Genomic DNA, 26,923 nt, shown 5'->3' with positions numbered 1-26,923 from the left:
TTACACGAGAGTGGAGCATTGATATCTAATACCCCCCCTCAATGTTCACCTACAAGTGAACTTACTTTTTCGTCCCAATGCCAAGTTGATGAAGATGCCTCTCCAGCAAGTCTCTTCCAAGAGCCTTCATGAAGATGTCTACAGCATTCTCTGTAGTTGAACAGTGCACCAAGTCGACCTCTCCATCCATGATGAGCTCGTGTACAAAGTGATATTGAATCTCAATGTGTTTTGTGCGAGCGTGGAACACAGGGTTCTTTGCAATTGCCATGCAACTCTAATTATCACATGATAACTGCATAGGCTTGTTCTGTACTGCACCCATGTCCCCTAAAATCCTCCTCAACCACACTGCCTCACAAGAAGAAAAACACGCTGATTTGTACTCAACCTCGGTAGAAGAAAGAGCAACTGTAGGTTGCTTCTTGGTAACCCATGACACAGCTCTAGATCCAAGTGAGAAACAATAACCTATCACTAATCTCCTGCTGTCCACGTCTCCTGCTCAATCTGAGTCATAGAATCTGGTCAAGATGTTGTCCTTGGTATAGGTGATGCCATAATCAAGTGTGCCTTTGATGTATTTCAACACCCGCATCCCTGCCCTCCAATGGTTCTCCCGGGGCTTATTGGAAAACGTGCTTAGTACACCAGTCGCAAAGCTGATGTCCAGCCACATGTTGCACAAGTAAATCAAACTCCCCACAAGCCTTCTATACTTCGCTTCATCCACCAGTGGTGATGAATCATTATTTGATCTAGCTTCACGTCAACCTCCATAGGGGTGCCAACTGTCTTGCACTCAGCCATGCCAAATGCCTTCAGTATCTCTCCAGCATACTTCAGCTGTGAGATGAAGATCTGTTTTGGCTCTTGCCAAACTTCAATCCCCAAACAGAAATGCATCAATCCGAGGTCTGTCATTTCAAACTCTCTTCCTAGCAATTGCTTTGTCTGTGAGATCTTTTCTTCATGGTTCCCTGTTATTGTTGAGATATCGAGCTCCACTTGTGATATGCCAAGGTGACCGTTGTGTATTTATGTCACTGACTTGTTAGCTGGAGATGCGGTTGGTACACCGCCCACGAATAATAGCTGGATGACAGCTATCCTTATCTACTCTAGTTTGTGGCTCAGTTAGTATGCCACCTTAGTTAGTTGAGTTTGGTTTGAGACCCACATATAGGGTTCTTCTATTTCTTTGTACTAGAGTTCTTTTGGCTTTCACAACTAAGAAGAGGAAAACTGTTTTTAGCCTCCACCTTTGTGAGTATTCCCCCATTGTGATTGTGAAAAAGCCTCAAGTGAGACTCCTTCCCTCTCTCCCACTATCTTCACATGGTATCAGAGCCTTGTTCGTGGTAAGGAGCTCAAGAAAGCAAACCAAGTTCGCAGTGTCCTGGTAAGAGGACTAGTGTTGCTTTCCTTTTTCGAGTTTGGGAGCAAATCTCTGCAGGTAGCACAGCCGGAAGTGCAAGAGTGCACTGTCTCAGATTGAGACGCCCTTCGCGGTGTGGCGAGAGGGCATTATATGCTGTGGGAGGCGGAAGTTCTGATTCGAGGTCATTTCGGGGCCCGTTTTGGAGGCGGAAGTTCTCCGCAGGCACTCAGAAAAAGGCCCTGTTTTTGCTGTGCGACCACTACTCGGCTAGTCGGTGAAAAGTTGCCGCAGAAATTGCATCGTATGCCTGTGTGCAGAGATTTTGGGAGTTGCAGATTCATGCTTGTTTCCTGTTGATGCAAAATCGTCACTAGGAAGTGACTGTGTGGTAAAATACCACTTTCGTCAGTTCTGCAGATCTGCCCGTGTGAGGCAAAGGCTGTGTTTTTGCAGTGACAGAATATTTTGCAGTGTTCTGAAATGGCATCTGATTCCCTTTCACAGATTGTCACTGAAAATCTTGACAAGAACAACTTCCAGGCATGGAAGTTTAGAATGACGAATTTCTTGATGGGAAAAGGCTATTGGGAATTCATTACAGGAAATGAAGAAGAACCTGTTCTTCCTAATGTTCCCAGTCAACAGGAAATGCAGGCATTCAAAGGATGGCATGAGAGAGCCAGGAAAGTTATGTACTGGCTGTCTATCAGTATTTCGGACTCCATGATTGTGCATATTCAGGATGCAAATACGCCAAAGGAGGCATGGGATACTTTGGCAAAAATGTATAGCACAAATACGCAAGCCAGGAAAATGCAACTCAAACAGGAGTTTCATAATGTGCAGAGAGAAAACATGAGCATCAATGACTACCACATGAAGGTGAAGAAAATTGCGGATGCACTTGCTTCCATTGGGTCGCCAGTGGATGATGACGATTTGGTTTCTGTGACCTTGAATGGTCTAGGAAAGGATTATGCACAGTTCCGGACATCCATTGCCGTCCGTGAAAACTTTCCTGATTTTGAGGAGTTGATTGCTCTTCTAATTTCTGAAGAGCAGAGAAATGGGGGTGCATCTTCTTCAGCAGGAACTTCAAAAGAAACTGTCTTCTACTCAAATGCTGGCAGAGGTAGAGGCAGAGGTAGAGGAGGCCGATCTGCAGGCCGTGGTAGAAATCAGAATATGCAGCAAACGCAAGAAAACCTGTCCTATGCAGGAGGACGTGGTAACTCTAGAGGCAGGGGGAGCCAAAGAGGCCGTGGTGGATGGCAGAGAAGCCAAAATGCAAACAGCAATGTTGAATGCTACTATTGTGGCAAAATGGGTCATATGGCTAAGGACTGTTATAAAAAGCAAAATGACATTATGAGTGGAAAATTGCAGCAAGGCAATTATGCATCTTCTAGCAGGCAGGGTGATGACAGAAATGAGCATCTATTTATGGTGCAGCATATGACCAATTCTGTGACAAGTGCAGAAGAACAAAATGATGTGTGGTATGTTGACTCAGGTGCATCAAACCACATGACAGGTCATGCAGAATGGATGCAAGATGCAAGGAAGATGGAAAAACCAGGATTTGTGGAGACTGGTGATGATACTGCACATCCTATTGTGCAGATTGGCAAAATTCCTTTGTCTATGCAGGATGGAAAAAAGAAATACTTGTCTGATGTATTTCATGTCCCGAACATCACCAAGAACCTGGTTTCTGTTGGTCAAATGGTTGAGCAGGGCTTGCAGGTTAGATTTAATCCTCATGGATGCTTTGTTGAGGATATGAAAAATAACGGTCGCTTGATAGCAAAAGGAAAGAAGAACGGCAGGATGTTTACGTTGGATGCAGACATGCCTGAATTGAGTGCAGCAATGTTTGCACATGGGACCGGTGTAGTTGCAGATATTGATATCTGGCACAAACGCATTGGTCATGTTAATATACAGCGACTAAAATCAATGCAAGCCCAGAATATTGTTGCAGGATTGCCTAAATTCAAGGTTACAGAAATGCACAAGGTTTGTGAAGCCTGTCAATTTGGGAAACAGGCAAGGAAACCTTTTCCTAGGCATGTTCAAGAGAGTAAAAAGCCATTGGAATTAATCCACTCTGATGTGTGGACTACAAAAGCTGCATCTATTGGAGGCTGTCACTATTTTGTCACATTTATTGATGACTTCAGCAGAAAACTATGGGTGTATTTTATGAAAAAGAAAAGTGAAGTGTTTGGGCACTTCAAAGCTTTCAAAGCTATGGTTGAAAAAGAAACAGGCCTGCAAATAAAATGCCTAAGGTCAGATGGAGGGGGAGAGTACCTCTTAAATGAGTTTGCAAGGTTCTTGCAGGAGCATGGTATAAAGTAGCAATATTCATGCAGTCATACCCCACAGCAAAATGGAATTGCAGAAAGGAAAAACAGGCATATTGGAGAGGTATCTCGGGCTATGCTAAATGAAAAAGATCTACCAGATTATTATTGGGCTGAAGCAATTGCTACAGCAGTCTATATAATGAACAGGACTCCCACTATAGCAATACATGGCATGACGCCAGAGGAGATGTATACTGGTAGGAAACCAGATATTTCTCATTTGAAGATTTTTGGTTGCATTGCCTATGTCCATGTGCCAGATGAGTTGAGGTCCAAGTTGGATCCAAAAGCTGAGAAGTGCGTCTTTATTGGTTATTCTCTACAGCAGAAAGGGTATAGATGCTATAACCCTTCTACACGCAAGTTCACAGTGAGCAGAGATGTTGTTTTTGATGAGATGAGCAGCTGGTATAAACCAGTAAATGTGATGATTGATGTAGATGCACAAAATGGTAATGCTGCACAGAATGCACAGCAGCAATCACAAAATATCAGTGGACCTGGAGTGTCCTCTATCAGTGGTTCACATACTTCGCCATGGACAGGCAGATTGAGATCAGGAGAATTCCCTCAAAGCAATGCAGAGAGTGGTACGCAGGTATCACGAAAAGGAAAAGAGAAGGTAGATCAGCCCATGTATGATGTGAATGCAGGTGACTCTTATGTGGATGGTGAATCCAGTGGCTCAGAGCAGAGCATTGATGATGAGTTGGGTATTCCTTCTGTTGTTACACCTGGAGTAAGGAAGACCAGGGATGTTTTGAGAGCACCTGGAAGTGAGCCTATTTTACGCAGGTCTACCAGGGTTAGGTATCCTGTGGATAGGCTGAAATATGATGGATTTACAGCCATTCACTATGCCTATATGGTCAAAGTGATACAGGAACCAGAACCCACTTCTTTTGAGCAAGCCATGGGAAATGAAAAATGGGAGAAAGCCATGGATGAAGAAATGGATTCCTTGGATGCTAATGCTACATGGGAATTGGTGCCTTTGCCTAAAGGCAAGAATGCAATTGGCTGTAAGTGGGTTTATAAGATCAAGCACAATGCAGATGGTTCTGTGAATAGATACAAGGCAAGATTAGTTGTCAAGGGGTATGCACAGACATATGGCATTGATTATGACGAAACTTTCAGCCCGGTTGCAAGGATGGCAACCGTAAGAGCAGTCATTGCTATGGCTGCATCAAAGGGATGGTCTTTACATCAGATGGATGTAAAGAATGCCTTCTTGCATGGTGATTTGCAAGAAGAGGTCTTTATGGAGCAGCCAGCAGGTTATGTTCATGCTATTCATCCTGAGTTTGTTTGCAGGTTGAAGAAAGCCTTGTATGGCTTGAAGCAAGCACCTAGAGCATGGTCTGACAAGATAGGACAGTATCTTGTCACTATTGGGTTTCAGATTTCCAAGGCAGATTTCTCACTCTATGTGAGAAAAACAGAGAAAGGAATTATGCTGCTTGTCATTTATGTTGATGATTTGATAATCACAGGTGATAGTGATGAAGATATCCTTCATGTGAAAATGCTATTGAAGCAGAAGTTTGAGATGAAGGATTTGGGAGAGCTGCGTTATTTCTTGGGCATTGAGGTGATTAGATCACCAAGTGGGATACAGCTCTTGCAGAGGCAGTATGGATTGGACATGCTGTCCAAATATGGGATGACAGGCTGTAAGCCTATTTCAGTTCCTTTGGAGCAGCTTTGGAGCAGAATGTGAAGCTGAGCGCAGATGCAGGTGAGCTTCTAGAAGACCCTACTATGTACAGACGCATAGTAGGAAGTTTGATTTACATGACTATTACCAGGCCAGATTTGAGCTATGCTGTTGGGTTGGTAAGTCAGTTTATGCAGGCTCCAAGGAAACCGCATTTGGATGCGGCTAGACGCATACTCAGGTATGTGAAGTCCACATTGCAGTATGGACTATTTTATGAGGCTGGGGTTCAGATACAGTTGCATGGATACACTGATGCTGATTGGGCTGGTAGCATTTCTGATAGACGATCTACCAGTGGATATGTGTTCTCTTTTGGGAGTGCTGCAGTCACTTGGAGCAGCAAGAAACAGCCTACAGTTGCCTTGTCGAGCACAGAGGCTGAGTACAGGGGTGCAGCAATGGCTGCATGTGAGGTAGCTTGGTTGCATAAGCTACTCTATGATATGCATCAGTCTACAGATGGGCCGGTTGTCATTCATTGTGACAACATGAGCAGTATACACTTGGCAAAGAACCCAGTCTTTCATGCTAGAACAAAGCACATTGAGGTGCATTATCACTATGTGCAGGAGAAGGTTTTACTAGGTCTTATTGATCTAGTTTATGTCAGTACAGAGGATCAGGTAGCTGACATATTCACGAAAGCATTGGGCGCAGAGAAGCTGCGCAAGTTCAGAGACCTGCTTGGTGTGCAGGAATTGGGATTGAGCTCGAGGGGGAGTGTTGAGATATCGAGCTCCACTTGTGATATGCCAGGGTGACCGTTGTGTATTTATGTGTGTATTTATGTAACTGACTTGTTAGCTGGAGATGCGGTTGGTAAACCGCCCACGAATAATAGTTGGATGACAGCTATCCTTATCTACTCTAGTTTGTGGCTCAGTTAGTATGCCACCTTAGTTAGTTGAGTTTGGTTTGAGACCCACATATAGGGTTCTTCTATTTCTTTGTACTAGAGTTCTTTTGGCTTTCACAACTAAGAAGAGGAAAACTGTTTTCAGCCTCCACCTTTGTGAGTATTCCCCCATTGTGATTGTGAAAAAGCCTCAAGTGAGACTCCTTCCCTCTCTCCCACTATCTTCACAGTTATGACAAGGTCATCCACATAAAGGACCACGATCATACATCTACGTCCTTCTCTATAGTTATACAAATTTGCATCAGATGGGCTCCTCCTGAACCCATTTTGTAGAAAGTAGGCATCAATCCGCTGGTACCACGCTCGTGGATCCTGTTTCAACCTGTAAAGTGCCTTATTTGGCTAGAGGTTCTCTCCCGTCCAAAAGCCGCTTTACCCACTTCGAGAATGGCCATTGCCGTTGTGGTTCTACAGGCTCTTCTTCCTCTTCTTTATCTTGAATCCTCCCAAGCACCGTTGGGGGAGTTCGGTATACTGTTGGTGGTTGTACTGGATGGATATCCTGGTCCTGGTTGTATGGGAAGGAAGCATCCTCCTCCAATTGATGCGGCTGTTCATAGAAGACCACATCGCGACTTACTATTACCTTCTTGGTAATAGGATTATAGAGACGGTAACCCTTCGCCTCTTCACTGTAGCCCAAGAAAATACACTTCCGGCTCTTCGATTCCCATCTGGTCCTGTTAGGAGCAGGGACATGCACAAAACAGTCACATCCAAAAACTCTGAAATGTGTAGCTGAAGGTTTCTTACTAGAAAAGGCCTGTAGTGGAGTCATCCCGTTCACAGCCTTCGTGTAGCTACGATTCAGAATGTAAACTGTCGTGTTACATGCTTCAGCCCAGAAAGTCTTTGGCAAATCTTTCCCTTTCATCATACTCTTGCCCATTTCGTAGATGATGCGCATCTTGCACTCTGCTAATCCATTTTGCTATGGTGTATGTGGCAGGGGTTTCTGCCTCTTGATCCCGTGACTTTTGCAGTAACTTTCAAATTCACTTGATGCGAACTCACCACCTCTGTCTGATCTCAACTTCTTCACCTTCCTCCCCATTTCTTTCTCGACCATTACATGCCATTCTTTGAACTCACTAAAAGCCTCATCTTTAGTCTTCAAGAAGTATATCCATATCCTTCTACTTTAGTCATGGATCAGAATCAAGAAGTAGTGGGAACCACCCAAAGCTTCCATCTCCATCTTTCCGCAGAGGTCCGTGTGAACGAGCTCTAGAGGAGCCTTTGCCTTGCTAGCCTCTTTAGGAAAGGGCTGCCCATGCTGCTTGCCCATCATGCAAGCTTCACATACATCGGGTAGATCTGTAATTTCTAGTAGGTCTGCAATCATTCCAATTTTATGCATCTCCTTTAAAGAACTAAGGTTTAGATAACCAAACCTCTCATGCCACAGCTTAGTGTTGCTCACATCATCTCGAGCACTGAAAGCTGAGAGTTTGTAGATGTTGTTGCATCGTGTACCTTTACCAATGACCTTCCCTTGAAGATCCAAAATCTATGCGCCACTCTTATCGAAGTGAACTTTGAGGTCCCAATCCGTGATCGCAGAAATGGACAACAAATTCCTCTTGATATCTGGCACATAAAGAACATCGGACAACTATTTTACAACTCCATCTGATTTGAGGGCAATCATACCTTTTCCTTTTGCTAGACATTTTACATCATTGCCGACTGCTACCAGAATGTCATTCCCTACCGGATGTAGAGAGGTATACCAATCCTTCCAACTGGTCATGTGGCGTGATGCACCACTGTCAATAATCTAAGGTTCATCCACAGGTACATGAACTGCCTCCGTGCAAATCTCCTCAATTGCTACAAACAGCTCTATTGGTACTACCTGTGCGCTGTTACTGGACTCTTTCTTTACTGCATTCTTCTCATCTGCAATCTTTTTCTAGCACTCATTCTGCTTGTGCTCTGCCTTGTTGCAATAGAAGCACTTGATCTTCTTCTTTCTCTTTTTATCATCACAAGAAGATGGGTTACCAGAGTCCTTACCCTTACCTTTCTTTGATCCAGTCGAGAAAGCCGAATCTTCTCTAGCTCTCATCTTTTGATGCATCTCGATCCTCCTCCAGAAGCATCGCGCTAAAATCCTCAAAGTTGAGGGGCGAATTTTTGTTTTGCGTATTCAGTGCTGTAATAAGACCGTCGTACTTTGGTGGGAGAATCTGTATGCACCTTCATGCTAGATTCTCGCTGGTGATGGTGATGCCAATCGCAGTCATCTGATCACGTAGATTCTTCACCCTGGTGATAAACTTCTCTGCCGTTTCAAACTCAGACAGTTTCTCGTTCGTGAGTGGAGTCTCCAGATTCTGAATCCGCATCTGATTCGTGGTCTCGTACTGATTTTTCAAGACCGTCCATGCCTCCTCCACTGTGGTGACATGTTGAATTAATGCCATGACAGAATCACTTACATTGCATACAATAGAACACAGCACATCTGCATTTCTTCTTGTCCACGTGAGAATCTCATCCGCAGTTGGTACTATCTGTTGTCCTGCATTGGTTGGATTCGGTCTCGCAACTGGCTTCATGTCCACCCCAGTTGCAGTATCCCAAAGCTGGTATGGGAGATCAACTTGGTATAGAGTTGGAGATAGAATTGTTTGGCACGTTGGACTTGGATTAGAATGAAGCCATTGATGTAAATGCTCTTGATTGATTTTTTTATCTCAAACTTGGACATGAATATATGAGCTTCAAACTTGATGTACATGCTGTTGTATTTTTATTCTTTCAAAGGATCAAACATGTATGAAAAGAAAAAAAAATTGTCATTTGGGAAAGACTCTCTTTGAAGTTCGGTATGGGGAATAAAACGTCGGTCTATGAAAGTGTCTCAGAGTTGGTATATACCGACCTTTTACTCTTATGTTAAAGGTCAGTATATAACGACCATTTACAAGTCTGCTAAAGGTCGGTATATACCAACCTTTTTAAACCCTCCATACATACCAATGATTAGCACACCACGCATGCTAAGTGTCGGCACTTAATCGTCGAAACAAGGCCCATGTGTAGTAGTGTAGAACATGGAGTAGCACATGCTCCTTAAATGTTGAGCATATGCACATATAAGGGAGAACCATGACAACAATAGTTGTAATCTAAAGAATCTATTGGAACAACCAGCCCACAATGGAAGCCATTTAAAAGGAATCTTGGAACATTGCATCAAAATTCTCGAAGTAGCATAGAAAATAGTTCAGCAATTACTCAAAATGTAGAAAGATTAGGGAGAATTTTATTTCAATGGTTGTAATAGACCACTATTTAATTTAATAGTGGTCACTAGTCCCATAGATCCTAAGGGTCTCAAGAGGATTGTAACACAATCATTTTATATCATCTTTCTCTCTCTCTCTCTCTCCCCCTCTCTCTCTCCATGGGTTCCAAAATCTACAATCCAAAAAAGTGTGCAAATGAATGTAGTTTGGAGGATTTGTAATTTCCCAACTCTCCAATTCTAGAGGCCAGGCATGGCTAGACAAGCGACTAAAATTGGAGGTCAAGGCTTGGCTAAAGGTCGGGTTTGGTTGGAATCCAAAATTAGAAAGTCAATAATGTGGGTGTTTCATGGTACACTTCTTTGTCTGTGTTCCATGGTATTACTCTCTTTCTCTCTCTCTTTCTCTCTCTCTCTCATGCTTTCAACTCCCTTTTAGGTAACCCTGACCTACAAAATATGCAATTAAAGAACTATGCAACAGAATGTGATTCAGAGGGTTGGAAAATTCCCAACCTTACAAATCACATTCTAATGGACATATTCTTGGTTTTGATATTTTTGAGTCCAGAGGTTGAGGGGAGAGAGAGAGAGAGAGAGAGAGAGAGAGAGAGAGAGAGAGAGAGAGAGAGAGAGAGAGCATGCTTTCTAACCTTCTCTAGACAACCTTGGGGGGGAGTGGTTGGTTGGGACGAGACACACACACACACACACACACATAAAGACCTTGCTCATAGCTATCCATCATGTCCTTGCTTCACATAACTTTCATTGAACGTACGTTCTGGGGAAGGGGCACGCCAAGGATGGATCTATGGGTTTCCTTGCGAAGGTAGGATGTAGATGCGAAGGGGACACGCAGAGGATGGTAGATTTGTGCATGAAGGGGGCATGCGGAGGACATATGATTTGCACAAGATGTGCAAGGCTAGGCTATTGGAGGTCTATTAAACTAGAATGGCACAAAGGTCTAGCCGGTCCAGCTGTGGGACTCTATATCTTTCGAGCGTTCGAGGCATATTCTAGCAAGAGCTGTCACAAGTTTCTGCCCAAAGGGCAGTCGAATGGATGATGTTTAAATCAATTTCTCCACATGGATTAAAGTATGGACAGTGTATAAACCTAGAACTTGGAAGGTTGACCTCGTGGCACTTCATCACAATCCAAATTGTGTCGCCACTTTTTTGCAAAAAAAAAAATTGTCGCCGCCAAATTTCTTGAGTGGACTTGTCGAGATTCTCAAGATTGATTTTCATCATAGTAAATTGGTGGAATCGTGCTAGTTTCCAATGCCACTACAAACTGTCGAGCTCTGTTAATTCAGCGCCCTTGAAATATACAAACATTGCCAGGCATCAAAGCCATTGTGACCTCTCCGCTTGATCATTCCTTCCATGACTCCTACCATCACCTCGGCTCCAAGCCACTGTGCTCCAATAGCCTTCTTCAAAGACTACTACGAGCACTAGACAACAGAGCTGGATTTCCAACCAGTTGCGCCTCCTACAAACAGTAGCATCGATGAGCAATCCTCCCCGTAGAGCAGCTTCGTGTTGAAAGAAGCTCCATGGCATCTATTGCAGGATGCCCCGTCCCAGGTATTGGGTTGCGATACGAGGCATCTGGTGGGGAGAGTGCAGGCGACAATGATGACCTCTTGAATAGACCTGAAGGTTAGGAAGCAGTCCAAAGCATGACAACAATGTAGCTCCAGCCATCGACCATCTGCGCAACAAATATGCAGTCTCCACCCAGCATGAAGGACTTCTGCAAATAGCTCCAAACGGCTAGCAAACCTATCTACAGCCCATACAAGCAATCCGGCTGAGCTTCAGCGATGCTCCCTGTCAATCGTCGTCGCCCCTTTGAAAGCTCTACATAATTGATTGACATGCACGGCAAGATAAAAAATAACCAGACGTACTCAACCAAGGTTTAGAAACTATCGGGAGCTCCTCACACAATCTTTAAGATAACTCACTAGTCAAAGTCTTGCCACGTGGCAGATAAGACTTAACTCTAGTCAAGTTAACCACAGTAGTCATGGCTAGTTATTTATACCACCTCATCCAACTAAGCACACAGCCCCTTCACAAGCACTCTTTGCATGCAGCATGTGAATTCTTGTGCCACATCATTAATTGCCCCTCTTCTTCACATAAAACTCGACAAGACGTAACTTCCAATCCAAGAAGAATTTGCACGTGCTCCAAAAAGAAAAAGTGATTGCCTTTTTTAGCTCTACACGCTTGTTAAGTTAGAATTATTGTTAGCAATTAGACACTACCATTGAAGCAAAACGAAGCTCATGGTAAGACCTTTGCAACAAATGCTAAAGCAACGCATGAACACAACAAGCATGCTGGAAGCACAAGTGTATGGTATGACCATAGCACAAAGCATGGCATCCACATATAAAGCGTTAAGGCACATGAAAGAACTAAGTATCATGCATCATGCTACATCAAGCAAAGAAGAGAACGCCATCAATAACATATATTGAGAAGAAAAAGCCTTGCCATCTTTAGCACACATGTTTGTAAATCAAGCCTGACCACCTGAGAGTAGCCATGTAAGCACCTAGAGGAGGATTTGATCTTGTAACTCACATCTGACCACCTTGCAGTAGCCAATGGATCATGGCACCAAGGGGAGGTGTTGAAATATGGTGCCATGAGCACATAGACTAGAGGCTAAGGTATGGTATAGGAAAGAATTAAAGTAGCCACCCTAGGATGTGGACTACATGATATGGAGATGTGGATCAAGGATATCCACAAGAAGAGATGCGGATCAGAGGATCCCACAAGTGTTGACTATTCCAAGGTCACTCTCTATATAAGAGGCCTATCATGTATTGTTGAATAGAGATAAACATTTTCTATCTCCCTCTCATGTATTATGTAGTGTGCTTTGAGCCTCCTTAGTTCTTCTGTTGATCTTGTGTGCACTAGGCTTAGTGGCAGTCATATATTGTAATTATTGTAGGGCATGTGGCCACCATGAAATTAAGTATCCCAACTACATCATTTGAGTCCTTTGGCTTCAGGCCATCATTTAGAAAGTACTCCATCGACTTGCCGGGAAGAAGAAGTTGCAATGCCAAACCGCATGCTGCTAGAAGAAATCTGTTGGAGATTGCAAGAGTTAGAGGAAGCTGAAGGTGATGTGCAAGATTTGCATCTTCTTGCCTTGGTAATGGCTGTGCTCTTCACTCTGATGAACAATTTGATGCAACTCCGTGTACCCCGAAAAATAAGCATCCTTGTATAAATTTTTCTTTCCCTTTGTTTTCAATCTCTCTCCTTTCATGGCAGATATTCCTGTGTCTTGTGGTCGGATGGATGAGAATCCCAAAGAATACCTGGTATCTTTTAAACGTCGATGTGTGTCTTTGAACTTCCTTATGGAGGATCAATGGTTGTTGGAGCTTCCTACCTTTTTAGATGGTTTTGCAAAGGTGTGGTATGAAAAGCAGACTGATGTAGTTTGACCAAAGTGGCCACGTTTGATTGGAGCATTGGTTGAGTATTTTGGCAAGAGTGAGGAGCCTGAGAATGTTCATCTGTTGATAGCAAGGTTGAGGCAAGAAGAAGGAGAGGCGGCGTGTCGATATCTGGATCGAGCAGCTGGGCTCTTGGATTGCCTAGTTGTTATGCAACCAGATAACGAAGGGTTCATTACTGGAATGATTCAAATTGTGTTGATCCATATGGTGATTGGTGCAACGGATGAGTTTCGTCTGAAGTTGAAATGGAAGATTCCAACAACCATGGAGCATGCAAAGGTAATTGCAGTAAAGTTTGACAGGATGTCTAATGATCGACTCTAATTCCCTCTTTCTTAAATGTCAAGGTGGTTCATGGTGGTTCTACCTTGACAAAACCTCTTCTATCCCCGTATTCTCCTCCTCCACAACAATCCCTGGTGATTTTTCATGACTGTAATCAAAAGGAGCACTACCACTCGGAGTATCCAAACATTCTTGAAGTGCATCTCATAGAGACTTCCAGTACAATGACCGGGGGGTCTGATCATGATGAGACTAAATATGGAAATGGTTGTGAATCACCTCTACCTGAAAGTTGTAAGGGGTCTACAGATAATGATGATGAGCAACATACTACATTCACCCCTTCAGGTGCTCTTTCTCCTTCCTCAAATATTTCTTATGAGACAAAGAATTCGAAGGTCTTGATGGATTGTTTGATGAAGAAAGCATCAATGAGCTTGAAGTCTTGGTTATGGGCATCGATGCCAATGAAATCCATGTCCATCCTTCTCCACTTGATGTCATGAGTCCTCTAGAACCTAATGAGGTGGTGTGTGATGATAGCCTGCTAGAGTTGTTTGAAATGTTCTCAGAAGATGCTATGATGAACATTGAAGAAGAATGTAACCAATTATGGGTTGATCTAGTTGATGAGATGAAGTCATTGTTCTGGACAAAGTGGTGTGCATTGACCATGATGTTGAGGCCGGGAAGTTAATCAATGTGATTCCTGTTGAGGATGTTTTGAAGGTATCCCTTAATGATTCCACAAGGTGTGATCCCATGATTGATTTGGAGATCAGCTTGCAACAATTCTTACAGGAGTCAGTGTGGGATGATGTTTTCAAGGAAATGACAGATTTCCCTACATATAGGAGGGAGGATGACTTGGAGGTCTTTTCCTCTCTAACTGGGAGGAATGACCAACTTTTGTACCTTTTGATGCAGCATCCGGGTTTTGTGGCCCTTTTGAGCAGTGAATGATTTGTAATGGATCAAGTGTGTGTGAATATGGCATGGACACCGTGCATTACTTTTGATCGAGGCAAGAACCTAGACTGTTGGGTCTGTTGAACCGCATGGAAAGAAGGTGTTCAAAAAGCAACATCTCAAACCCTTCTTGTGAGTGGGTTGTCCAAGGCATGGGAATGCTGCACATTCCATGCCTGGAGGGGGAAAGTGTTACTGCCAAAACAAAATCCAATGTAAATGAAATAAGTGGAAGTATTTTGTGTACATGTGGCATTTGGCATACGGAATATTGAGTGGAAGTAGCCATGATGGTCCTCTCAACTCTTATTTTTATGGTGACAAATGTCAATAAAAATATATACCGTATCTCCCTTGGGGAGTTTTAAAGAAATTTCCATAGTGTCTAAAAGGGTACCAAATTATCAACACATTCAATCAATATAAAAAGACTCAAGGGTAGAGGTTGGTACCAGTTATCGCACCATCCATATTCTATATATATCTTGCAGTGTTAGTAATGATTATCATTATCATTAAAGTGCAGATAAGCCCCCAAGGACTGCAAGGGTCCCTAAGGGGACATGTGTGTGTGTGTGTGTTTCCCACTGATCACATTCCCACAGGTCCAACACACAATCCAAGTGAGGGCAACAGTCTGCCCATCACAATGGATTGGGTTAGACTTCTGCCCTATATAAATTTAATGAAGAGTCATAGTGATTTCTTATGGGTCATCACCATATCGATTCTTTGTGGTAGTGGATATAAATCAATAGTTGACAATGAATAGAATTATCAACCCACATCCACCAATTGGTGGAGGGTAGCCAAACTTCGATAATCATGGAAGAGTCCTTAGACCAGTCGGTTGGAAACATCTGTAGAATGTATTAAGTGGAAGTGCCCCTCGGGGGGGTCACTATGTATAAACCCTCTATATCACGTGCGTTCAAGGCCTATATTTAAAGTCCCTTATCTGTAAAAAATTTCATTAATAAAATGTACCCCTTTTCTATACAAATCTGTAAATTTTTTCCAAAACTATTTTAAATAGTCCCTTATGTATATTTATTTCTGTAAATTTTAGAAATAAAAAAAATCCTTCTGTTGAACTCACGTGATAGGGTTACATATGATGAGTGACCCCCCCGAGAAGTGCCCCTACTATCTTGTCGAGGTTTCTAGTACAAAGTATCAAAAGAACATCCATAAGAATAGACTTAAAACTTCAAGTGTACAAATAGATTATCCCAAGTAAATGGAGACTTTCCTAAAACATCAAATATCTGAAAAGGATATGGACTCCCTCGTAAATTGTACATACCGCAGGCAATGTTCCCATTTAAAGGCACGATGCCGGTCCAAGCATCACGGCCTAGCAGCCGAGGGAAGGAGTTGGTCCTATAATCCTTGTGCAAATCAATCCGGCCTAAAACTTAAACAAGTCAAGTATACTCATTAGATGCAATATTTTTGTTATCTTGCAATGGGTACACGAGTGTGTGTGTTTCCTATCAAAAAATCTAACCTACTACACTACTAGACCAATCTTCAATGTTTGAGTAAACCAAATGCAAACAAATGCCATTGCCCTTTCTTTCAAAACAACAATTGAGAGTAATCCATAAGAATTCAACCCCTTTAGATAGAGTATCAAAGTGGGAGTCATCATAAATACTCACATTCATATCAACAAAATGTCTAGCATACAAAAAGGATCAAAAGTATTCTCCAACCCATACATTCATTCCATATTGTAGTAGATGGAGATAATCTACTACAAAGTTCTGCTCGAACTTGCCAACACTGTATTTCATGTCCATCAAATCATGCCAATGATTTTATAATGCCAATCTGATCTCGGGGGGGTCACTATGTATAAACCCTCTATACCACGTGCGTTCAAGGCCTATTTCTAAAATCCCTTATCTGTAAATTTTTCATTAATAAAATGTACCCCTTTTCTATACAAATTTGTAAAATTTTCCCAAAACTATTTTAAATAGTCCCTTATGTATATTTATTTCTGTAAATTTTAGAAATAAAAAATATCCTTCTGTTGAACTCACGTGATAGGGTTACATATGATGAGTGACCCCCCCGAGAATCTGATGGAGAGGTAAGTCGACTCACCTAGCACCATCACAACACAAAGAAAGCTAGAACATTTCATTCATGATGTGGAAGCCAGGCTTCAACGCCGGCAAACAGTTGTTATCCATGTCACTCTATCTAGATTAGCATTAAATAAATCTTGGCATTCTCAAATTTTAACGGTAATTAAAGGTTTGCATTCAAAAATAATCAGTGTTAATCTCAAGTTTAAAAACTAAATAAAATGACTCTCAAGTCTGAGGAAAGTAATGGAATGGTACTTGCATACAAGTTCCTGTTACCATGTACAAGTTCTCATGACATAGTATCATAATGGCCACATTGTAACCTTGGTTGGAGATAAATAATCAAAGTCAAGATTTCTACATATAGCCCTTGATCATAAACTTTGGAATGTGCAAATAGACCATGCGCTAATCTAAACCAATTACCATATACCGATATAATAAAATTCCCAAGTCCCAATAGCCCAAGTTTTTCCTACTTGTATAAAATAAGATCCCAAAGTTTAATATGAATTGAGTCCATGTGTGCTCGAACCTACAAAGTTTCCCAAAGTAGAGACCAACCATTAAATAATCCAAAAGCATCAAATAAGTAGGAGGTTTCAAAAAGTTAGCAATTAACCATTGCTATATCTACTAGCAATAAATGATTGTTACATGTAGGACACCCTTGTAAAGATTGTTCCTTGGAAGGGCCTCAATCTCAAGCATACAAAATATAGGTATAGGTATAAAATACACCCATGAGTCGAAACATTTCTTCTATCCTTCCCAAATTATGTCACATGCCATGAACCAATCAAAATAATACCTTCTTCCCTTAGTGTGAACTAGGAAATCTTGCTCCAAGCTAAGAAAAAATTAGTAATGGCTCAAGGTTATAAAATAAAGAGTACAATGAAAATGAGATTTTGTGTTCAGGGGCTACACAAGGGGTTGGTAGGGAGCTGTAGGAGTGGCTGAAGGCAAGGAGGGACACGCCCAAAAGAAAATAATAATGCTTAGAAAAATTGTTCTATACTTTTTCAACAGAAATAACATAAGGCATATAATGAGACTCTTGTTGAAATCCTCATTGAAATCCTTGTTGAAATTATCTGTTGCTTAGCAAACAAGTTCTAAACTTTTTTAAGAGAATAACATAAGGCATATAATGGCCGTCTCCCTCGGGGGGGTCACCATGTATAAACTCTCTATATCACGTGCGTTCAAGGCTTATTTGTAAAATCCCTTATCTGTAGATTTTTTATTAATAAAATGCACCCTTTTTCTATACGAATCTGTAAATTTTTTTTGAAATGATTTTAAATAATCCCTTATGTAAGTTAAATTCTATTAATTTTAGAAATTAAAAATATCCTTCTGTTGAACTCACGTGATAGGGTTACATAATATGAGTGACCTCCCCGAGCCGTCTCCTCATTGAAATCCTCAAGACAGAGCTCATATCTATACTTAAGTTTAACTTAGATAAGTGCTCCAGATCTATATGAAACTTCAGATCTATGCTTTGTCTCCCAAAGATCCAAATTCTTTCCGCTCTTCTCATTCCATTTCCGATGCAAAGCTTTAGCACATCAAGATACGTAAAATTCTAAATCCTACTTTGCATCGATATTTGAAGTTTAATCTATAATCTGAAATTCTCAAGCATCAAAGCACTATAGCATCAAGTGTCACACAGATCATAACACACAGCATGTAAAATATATTTTCTCATTGCCAGCATTCCAAGGCTTTACGCTCCCCTGCTTGGCATTGAGATATCAAGGAAGTAGAACACTTGTTTTTGAGTTGGATAATTTCTACATATTCATCGTTTCTTGGATACCAACGACAAACATCCATGGGCAGCGAGAATTCACTCATTAAGGGTCCTACATAGAATAGAGCATGAGTAGAGTCATATCGTTGTTTCCAAAGTGAGAGCGTCAGTACTTTTGCTATCATCATTCAATGATCTAGCACTCAGTTTGGCTCATAACCTTCTTGCTAGAAGGGTAATATGGAGGGCTCTTCAAGCCAAGAGCTAGTAAAAGTAGAATATGTAGTGTTATTAAAGGAGTCCATAAGCTACTACTCGACAGTCAATAGAAGTTCTGTATGGTGAGTATATGGAATGCAAATAATCCTTATGTAAATAAGCTTGGATAGAGGAGGAGATAAACCGAATGGGCTTAAAGGTACTGGTTCACCTTGTGGGAGAACCCGTAAACAGTCAGTAGAAAGACCCTAGGGTCGAGTTGACACTAGAGCATTCTCTATGAGAATGTCAGTTCCTAGGGTAGGCCTAGTTGATGCGCCAAAGCATGCAAGAATTAAGGTCATGCATATATTGCATTTTCTGTGTGTCTCTAGTAGGACGTAATTACGCTTACGGCACTATGGTGCATGGAATTCGTTTACACAGAGCAGATGGCCAATCGACTATTATCAATCCCTTATTCTAGGACCTTGTAGTAGTTCTCTACCCACCGAGTTCCCTACATGGGTGGCGAGTATCTCTGGTGCAATAGTTAGATGTCTTAAAGAGTTGAGAACTTACGTTGTCTTCTTCTAACTCTAATAATCCAAAGCTAGGGACACTATTAGAGTCAAAGCTCATCCTTGTTGCTATATGATTCCCAGCACTATTTGAGGCATAAACGGTATAGAACAAGGAGATTATGAAGAGCTCCAATTGTGTAGGGCATTTTTCAGCATATTGTGTATCCCAAGTGATTGAGTAAGATACCAAGAGCTCTGCTCATAACTGAGGACCATCCCAAAGCGATCAAAGTGACCGAGAAGACCACTATATATGCGGGTGTGCTGCTGGCTCCTAGAGCAAACCATGCGCCTATGCACAGCATGATTTTCTACATGGAGAAAGAGTCGAGGAATAGTAGAATAGAGTTTTCCTCCTACATGCAGAGTAAGATGGCTAGAATAGGAGGCCAAGCCCAACCTGGCAGAGAAGAGATTCCAAAGACCATTTCTCTAGGGAATTTTTGTGAAGAAGCATTCAGCGCATTTTTGACCTGCAAAGGAAGCAAGTAGGAGTAGAGGAGGTCACACTGCCTCTTGCCACATAGACATCAATATATACTGCCTCTTGCCACATAGACATCAATATATATAACATAGAAGATAGATGATGTTGTGTCCTACTACAAATGGTACCCTCTCCTCCTTAGGCCTGAGTTTGACCTTATGAAGGAGAGAAGTGACCAGAAGAAAATGCACTGTGCAAAATCTAAAGAAATGGCTCATAACGACTCTCGAAGGGCTATAGTTCGTGGAATTTGGTGAAGACAAGGTAGACACAGTCGAGACTTTGCTGAAGTCATGTAGGTGTAGAAGGAAGACAAGGCCGCATTTGCTCTGGTTTTAGAGAACCACTACAGTCACTTCTATTCGTGTTCTCTCCTAGTATAGAGTTCCTCATTCAAAGTAAAGGAGAGGCTCTCCATCCAACCATATCGCCCTTGTAAATGTTAGACAATCCATGGTTCTTAGACACCATACCTGGTGGATCCTCCATTTGCTCATGGACTCACTCCAAATGTGGAGCTTCTGGTTGTTGCCCTCCTCAAGTCCACCAAACTGTGTTGTTGTGCCATGCTCACTCCAGCTCCTCCAATTTCTTGAAGGTTTCAACTACTGCTTGAGTTCAATTTGTGCACTGTAAAGAATGGGCAAGGTTCCCCCAGGGCAAGAGAAGCGCGAAAAAAGCATGTTGTACTTCCTTCTCCATCCCCAAGCTAGACCAAACTTTTAATTCCCACCAAAACTGTAGGAGGAGGTCCATTATCACCTTTGCACTCCCATGGTACATCAAGTGGAGGCATTTCATTGTACAATGATCCACTACTGACTATGTCACAACAACACAAAGCAACTATAGACGTGCTTCATAGATGCGCAAAATAGCGGGCGCATCTATAGGCGCTGTTTGGCTCAGGGGGGTCACTATGTATAAACCCTCTATACCACGTGCGTTCAAGGCATATTTCTAAAATCCCTTATCTGTGTAAATTTTTCATTAATAAAATGTACCCCTTTTCTATACAAATCTGTAAATTTTTTCCAAAACTATTTTAAATAGTCCCTTATGTATATTTATTTTTGTAAATTTTAGAAATAAAAAATATCCTTTTGTTGAACTCACGTGATAGGGTTACATATGATGAGTGGACCCCCCGAGCTGTTTGGATAGAGAAATTACAAGCATGTCTAATAGCACGTCTATGAGCGCATCTAATAGTGCGTGTAATAGCGTGTCTATTAGCACGTCTATTAGCACGTCTACTAGTGCGTCTCCATTGTTAATTAGATGCGGATTTAGATGCAAAACAAAGAATAAAGAAAGTGAGATTTTGGGGCAGCCTGATAAATGTACATCAATGCTTTCCAAACATTGCCGATGATTACCAAAGCACGTAATTTTTACAAAAATATCAATGCTTTTTTGCAAACCCATGCCACATATACAAGAACTAAGTGAGGTGAGGAGAATGAGACAATATGTAAAATAGTTTTGCCAATATCAATGATGGGCTACGGTTCAATCTCATCCTCAATGAGATCAACCCTTGCCAAAATCCAAACCAGTGTTAAGATCTACAAATACATTCAACCCACTACTACTTGTGCTACTCATGTGCTCATCGAAATCAGCATCACCAATGGTAGGCTCGTCCTCACAGGTAATGGCCTCAATATCTGTATCTCCTATCTCATGATTATCCTCCTCTCTCGTATCACGTTCATCACCTCCATGGCCATGATCATCCCCCATATGCTCCATATTAGTAAATGTACTATACATCACTTTGGAATGTGGCCTAATAGGTATGACATGCCACCATCTATTATTATCCACCATTGGTTGATAGACAACCTAATTCAAACACAAAGACAATCATGTTATTTTTCTTGCATCAAAGGTATCAAATATTTAAAAGTGAGTATTTTTATATGTGTGTACAATACCTAATGTGTGTACAATACCTATTCACATTGTTGCGGTAGTACTAGTGTGTCCTTACTTTGCCAAAACTTTATGGAGTCAATAGTTACAAAGCCACTTGCATGGTGTTTAATTGTTGCATTAGGGCCTCTTTCCACCACGTCCTTAAACCACTTTACATCCAAAACATACACAAAGAAGTGTCGAAAATCAAGCTTAATAATATCTTGGATTACGCCACAATAATCATCCATGGCTCCATTGGCTCCCTCAAAGCTAGCAATGATGCTGCAATCTTCTGTGTTTCTCTTATCATCAATCCGTTGTGTTTGAAAATGCTTGCCCTCACACCATATAGCATTGAAAATAGTACACTACACCAAGACAAAATCAATTAAATAAGCAATCTAAATTATTAAAAGCTCCTAACTTATGCATAACATTCTATATACCAACCTTGCTCATGCATCCCCTAGCATACTCCCATTCTTCCATTGTGATATGCATCCCCTCGTCTCTCTATGCTCTCTCCATTTTGTCAAGTAGCCAATCCACATGAATATCCTTTGGAAGTGCTCTTAGATACTGAGGGTATGGCACATGAGATTCGTGGTGTGTACAAAAGAGGGCCCTTTCTTCTTGTCTTCTTGCCTTTTCATCCTCATATCGTGTCACCCATCTTTTCATCACATCGCTATCAAGCATGCAATAGAGGTTGATATTATTAAGCAACTCTGTGTCTATTACTTTGCTGCATCCTTTCCCTTGAGGCACAATAGAGGTCATCCTTAGGTCTTCATCATCTCTCCATAGTCGTGGGAGAGAGCTATCCACATCGACAAGAAACTCAGAAATATATACAAGTGATTCTTGTACCAACCAACCCTCGGCCATGCTACTTTTGGGTCTTGCATTTTGTCTCACAAAACCCTTCAAGGTCTTCATGAAGCGCTCAAGGAAGAACAACCATCATGCATGTACAATACCGCATATAGCAATCTCATCATCCACCAAATGCACTATGAGATGTAGTTGGCTTGTGAGACTAGAACGTGGAAATGTCTCTTCCACTAAACAAACCACATCCACTGACATAACTCGAGCATTCTCAAGTAGGGTGGGATCTATTTCCTTTGAGCTCACATACCTAGTTTGGAAAAATTACGCAATATTAGCAATATGAACACCATGCATCCTGTAAAGTACCTCACAAGCTCGCCCATCTTGTAAATACAATATTCACATTTGGTATCCTATAAAGTACCTCACAAGCTCGCCCATCTTGTAAATACAATCCTTCACGTCCTTCAATGCACTGCGAGAAATGCTAGTAGGTAGTATGAACTGAACACACGAGGAATGGTTGATTAGTTGCTTCTAATTCACTCACAAATTTGGAAGGAAAAATATATTATGCACATAAAATACTTACTTGGAGCATCTTGTGCCAATCATGAGATTTCAAGCCATATAATTGCTCTACACCTCTTTTCTTGCTCTTTGTAAAGGCCCCCTTCAAACACCTCATGCATCCAATGGGAGTACGAATGGTAGTGATAGCACGCTTCATTGCCACCATCTCTAGCTTTGATAACCTCCATGGTGCACGAGGTAAAAAAACATGCCCATTTGGTCTCTCTTGTGGCCAAGCTTCACGCATCCTCCCTGTGGTGCATAGATCCTCCCTTATGCTTGCGAAATCTCATGTCCCATTCAAATGTTCCCAAATGGAAGACACCACATTCTTGAAGATATGCATGGGATCAAGTAAGTGATTGATCTTGAGGTGGGACCAATATGGTAAATGATAAAAGATGGAGTATCTAAACAAAAGTTGGTGTTAGGAGGCAATCTTTATTTCTAGCCAATATAACACACAATAGTTACAAACCCTTACTGGCTCATGCCAAGTGGTGGAGGAGTCGTGGAACCATCCCAAATTCTCATCCAATCTCCCGCAGTGAGTGATTGGGGGGGGCTTCATTCCAAGGAGCAACATATCTAGGATGATCAGGTGGGAGAAATCGATGGTAAAGCTCATAGATGACCTTATTCAATGCATCTGCCCATGAGGCAACTAGCAAAGGACCACAAACAGGACATGCATGGTAACCCGATGTAGTGAGACCTGAACAATAGACACAATTAAGAGTTGAAGGTGGGTTTAGGGTGCCACATTGGTTGCCTACTCATAATTAGTATGTTAGTATAAGACATGTGCTAGAAAGAGAGTCATAAAAGTATCATTATACATGTAAAGACACAACCATGTACGTACGCACTCTCCATATCCTGGGTAGTCATGCATGGTCCACATCAAGATTCCCTTGACCAAAATTTCATTGGTATGTCTAGCAGCTCTGGAAATATCAAAGACATGTATGTCTCTCCATAAGATCTATAACTGCTCTATCAAAGGTGCCATGTACATGTCCATATTTTTGGCCTTGTACTTCCTTGGCACAAGCAGTGCAAGCATGAGGTGTCCCTTCTTTATTGTTAGCCATGGTGGGATATTGTAATTCACCAAGACTATAGGCCATGTCGAGCGTAACCTGAAAGAGTTCACACCATCCATGGTGAGCCCACGATGTAAGTTGTGTGGCTCCCTCACAAATTCTGGCCACCACGGATTGTCTATGTGCTTCCAAGCAGCACAATATGCAGGAATCCTCAATGTGTCATCAGTGGACCAATGTGTAGCATGCCAAGTCATCAACTCCGCTATGGATTTACATCAGAACATGTGATGTATTCTAGCAATGATGGGAAAGAGTCTCAAGACCTTTACTGGGATCTGCTCACCCTGCAAGTCATCTCTATATCATTGTTCCCCATACTTAGTAAAACTAGCCAAATCTCCATGCTCATGACAAAATAGAATACAATCATTACGACAAGCATGGATGGTATCATAATTCATACCCACCGTTCTCAGCAGCTTCTTTGCTTCATCTCTTGATGTGAGCATGGTATTTGGTGCAAAAACATCTTCTGGAGCAACCTATCGCAATTACATATGCTTCGAATAATGAGAAACTATGATGATTCTCAAAATAATCAAGATTCAAATTATGAGATAAATTAATGTAAGCACTAACCTCATCAAGGCCGAGAGACTTGTATCGGACCACCCATACTTTGCTTACCAGATTCAAGATTGAGAGACAAGCCCATAGTTTTGACATCCCAGCACCCTCATACAACCATCTTGCATTAGGGAAGAATTGGGGTCTCAAAATGGCCTCATAAGGAATGGAGTAGGGAATGCTTAGTGGGCTAATGCAAGGGGCTTGGAGGGTCCCAAAAAGGCCTAACCAACCCAACCTAGGTGGGTTAAGCCCACATTTGAGCCCACCTCTCCCCCCATCAATGAGGGGAGGGGGCCACTTTTTGAAATTTGAATTTCAAATTTCGAATCTCCCTCCCTCCCTCTCTCTCTCTCTCCCTCCCTCCCTCTCTCTCCCTCGTTCCCTACCTCCCTCCCTCCTCCTCCTCCCTCTTCCTCTCCCTCTCCCTCCCTCCTCCTTTCTCCTCCTCCGTCTTGCTCCTCCTCTTCCCTCCTCCCTCTCCCCTCCTCCTCCTTCTGGCTCCTCCTCCCTCCTTCCTCTCCCCTCCTTCTCCAGCCGCCCAAGATCCATCTCCTCTGCTCCTCCCTCCTGCAGAATCTCTGGATCCCCTCCTCCTCCCTCTTGTAGCATCTCTCCCCTCCTCCTCCCTTCTACAAAAGCTCCTTCCCTCCCTTCTACACCTGTCGCCCTACTCTTCTCCTCCTCTTCCTCTTGCCCTCATCTGCTTCTCCTCCTCCCTCTTCCTTGCTACTCTCTCCCTCTCACTACTCCATCTTTGCTAGCTCTCCCCTACATTTTAGTGTGCATCACTGATACCTCTCTTTAAGTACTCATGGCACCATTCGAGGACATATCCAACAAGTACCATGTGAACCTACAACTGGAGGCACAATATGCAAGCACACATTCTTTGGGATATAGTGAAACTCCTCAAAGTGTGCTCCACAGTCTTCGATTGCAAGGGAAGAAGCATCTTGACCTTTGGGTGGATGGAAACTTGTATCCTTTAGACCCTACCACCCAAAAGAGTCCTCCTTTTCATACAGTGCATGATGTTGTTCAGTTTGTTGGGAAGGGACATGCTGGATTGCTCGGTTATTGCAATCGATTGAACCATTCTCAGACATTGGCTATGCAAGCAAGCGAGGTGCAGAGAGCCCAAGCAGAAGAACTTGCACATTTGGGAAATATTACTATTGTGGCAATGCATGATAGTATGCAGGATCTCCAATTGCAAAACAAAGAACTCAGTGACAAAGCACATGCACTGGACTTGGAGCGACATGAATTGGAAGAATCAATCCAGAAGCTTGCTGAAAGCAAACAAGATTTGGAAAGGTCTATCTATGGCCAAGTTCAACGTGCTATGGAGAAGGAACGAGAAAAGTCGATAGAACGAGTACAAAAGTTGAAGGGAACACCTTTGGGACTAAAGGAGAGGAAAAGACAATTGCAATCTATGGATGCATTGTCAATCAATAGTGGTGCCCAAAAGAGGAGAATACGGGCTGCAAGGTTAGTTCCCCAAATTTTCAATGAAATTTCTTGCCCCAAAATATTTGTGGTGTTGCATTCTTTCCACTAAGACTCATTTGCACTCTACTTTAGGAATTTCATGGAGGATGTGATGGGAACAATGGAAATGGATGATAGTGATCCTTCATATGTTCAAAGAAGTTTAATAAAGCCAAGTGATGTCATGGAACTATTGAAGGACCCTAGACAAAAGGGGCTACGTAAACAAGTTGCTAGAGAGGTAATGAAGGATTTCAAGGGCCTCGTCCAAGCAAAGGAGGTGCTTGGAGCTTGTGATGCTGCTGGTATAAGTCGTGAAGCTTACAACTCTGTTTTTAAAATTTTCAAGTCTGCTATGGAGGAAAAGTATAAGATATCTACAATGCCATTGCCAACACCATGGTCTGTAAGGCTTGCACGTCAAGAAACAAACCAATATGCTAGAGAAAAGCTTGGAGGATACCATTGTGTAAGTAGCACAATGACTTGGAAGAGTAAAAAGAAATCTGGCCTCCAAATGTTTGACATGAATGCTTTCAATAATGTTTACCTGGATGTAGAGAATTTGCAGAGAGCCATGGTTAAATTCTATGGGATGAGAGAAGGTAACAGAAATTCCCTCTTCACATTCAACTTTATTTCTTCTGATTTCTATATTTTTACTGAAGTTCTCTTTCATTGTACAGATGGCAAGCTAGTATTTGTTATAAAAATGGATGAAGCTCAGTTGGTAAAAGAGCACAAGCTAGAGAGGGTGAGCATTTGTATTATGAACAACGCCTTGCATTTTGCTCAAGGGGATGACGAAGTTGAGCATGGTTTCTCAGTCCAATTTGAGAAGGACATATGGTGGCTTGCAACCTTTGAGACC

Source organism: Dipteris shenzhenensis, chromosome 9 (assembly GCF_047967505.1).
Source record: "Dipteris shenzhenensis isolate YYH24624 ecotype China chromosome 9, Dip_SZ_1.0, whole genome shotgun sequence".
NCBI lineage: Eukaryota > Viridiplantae > Streptophyta > Polypodiopsida > Gleicheniales > Dipteridaceae > Dipteris > Dipteris shenzhenensis.
The sequence above is the reverse complement of the archived record's forward strand: the minus strand, read 5'-3'. Positions refer to the sequence as shown.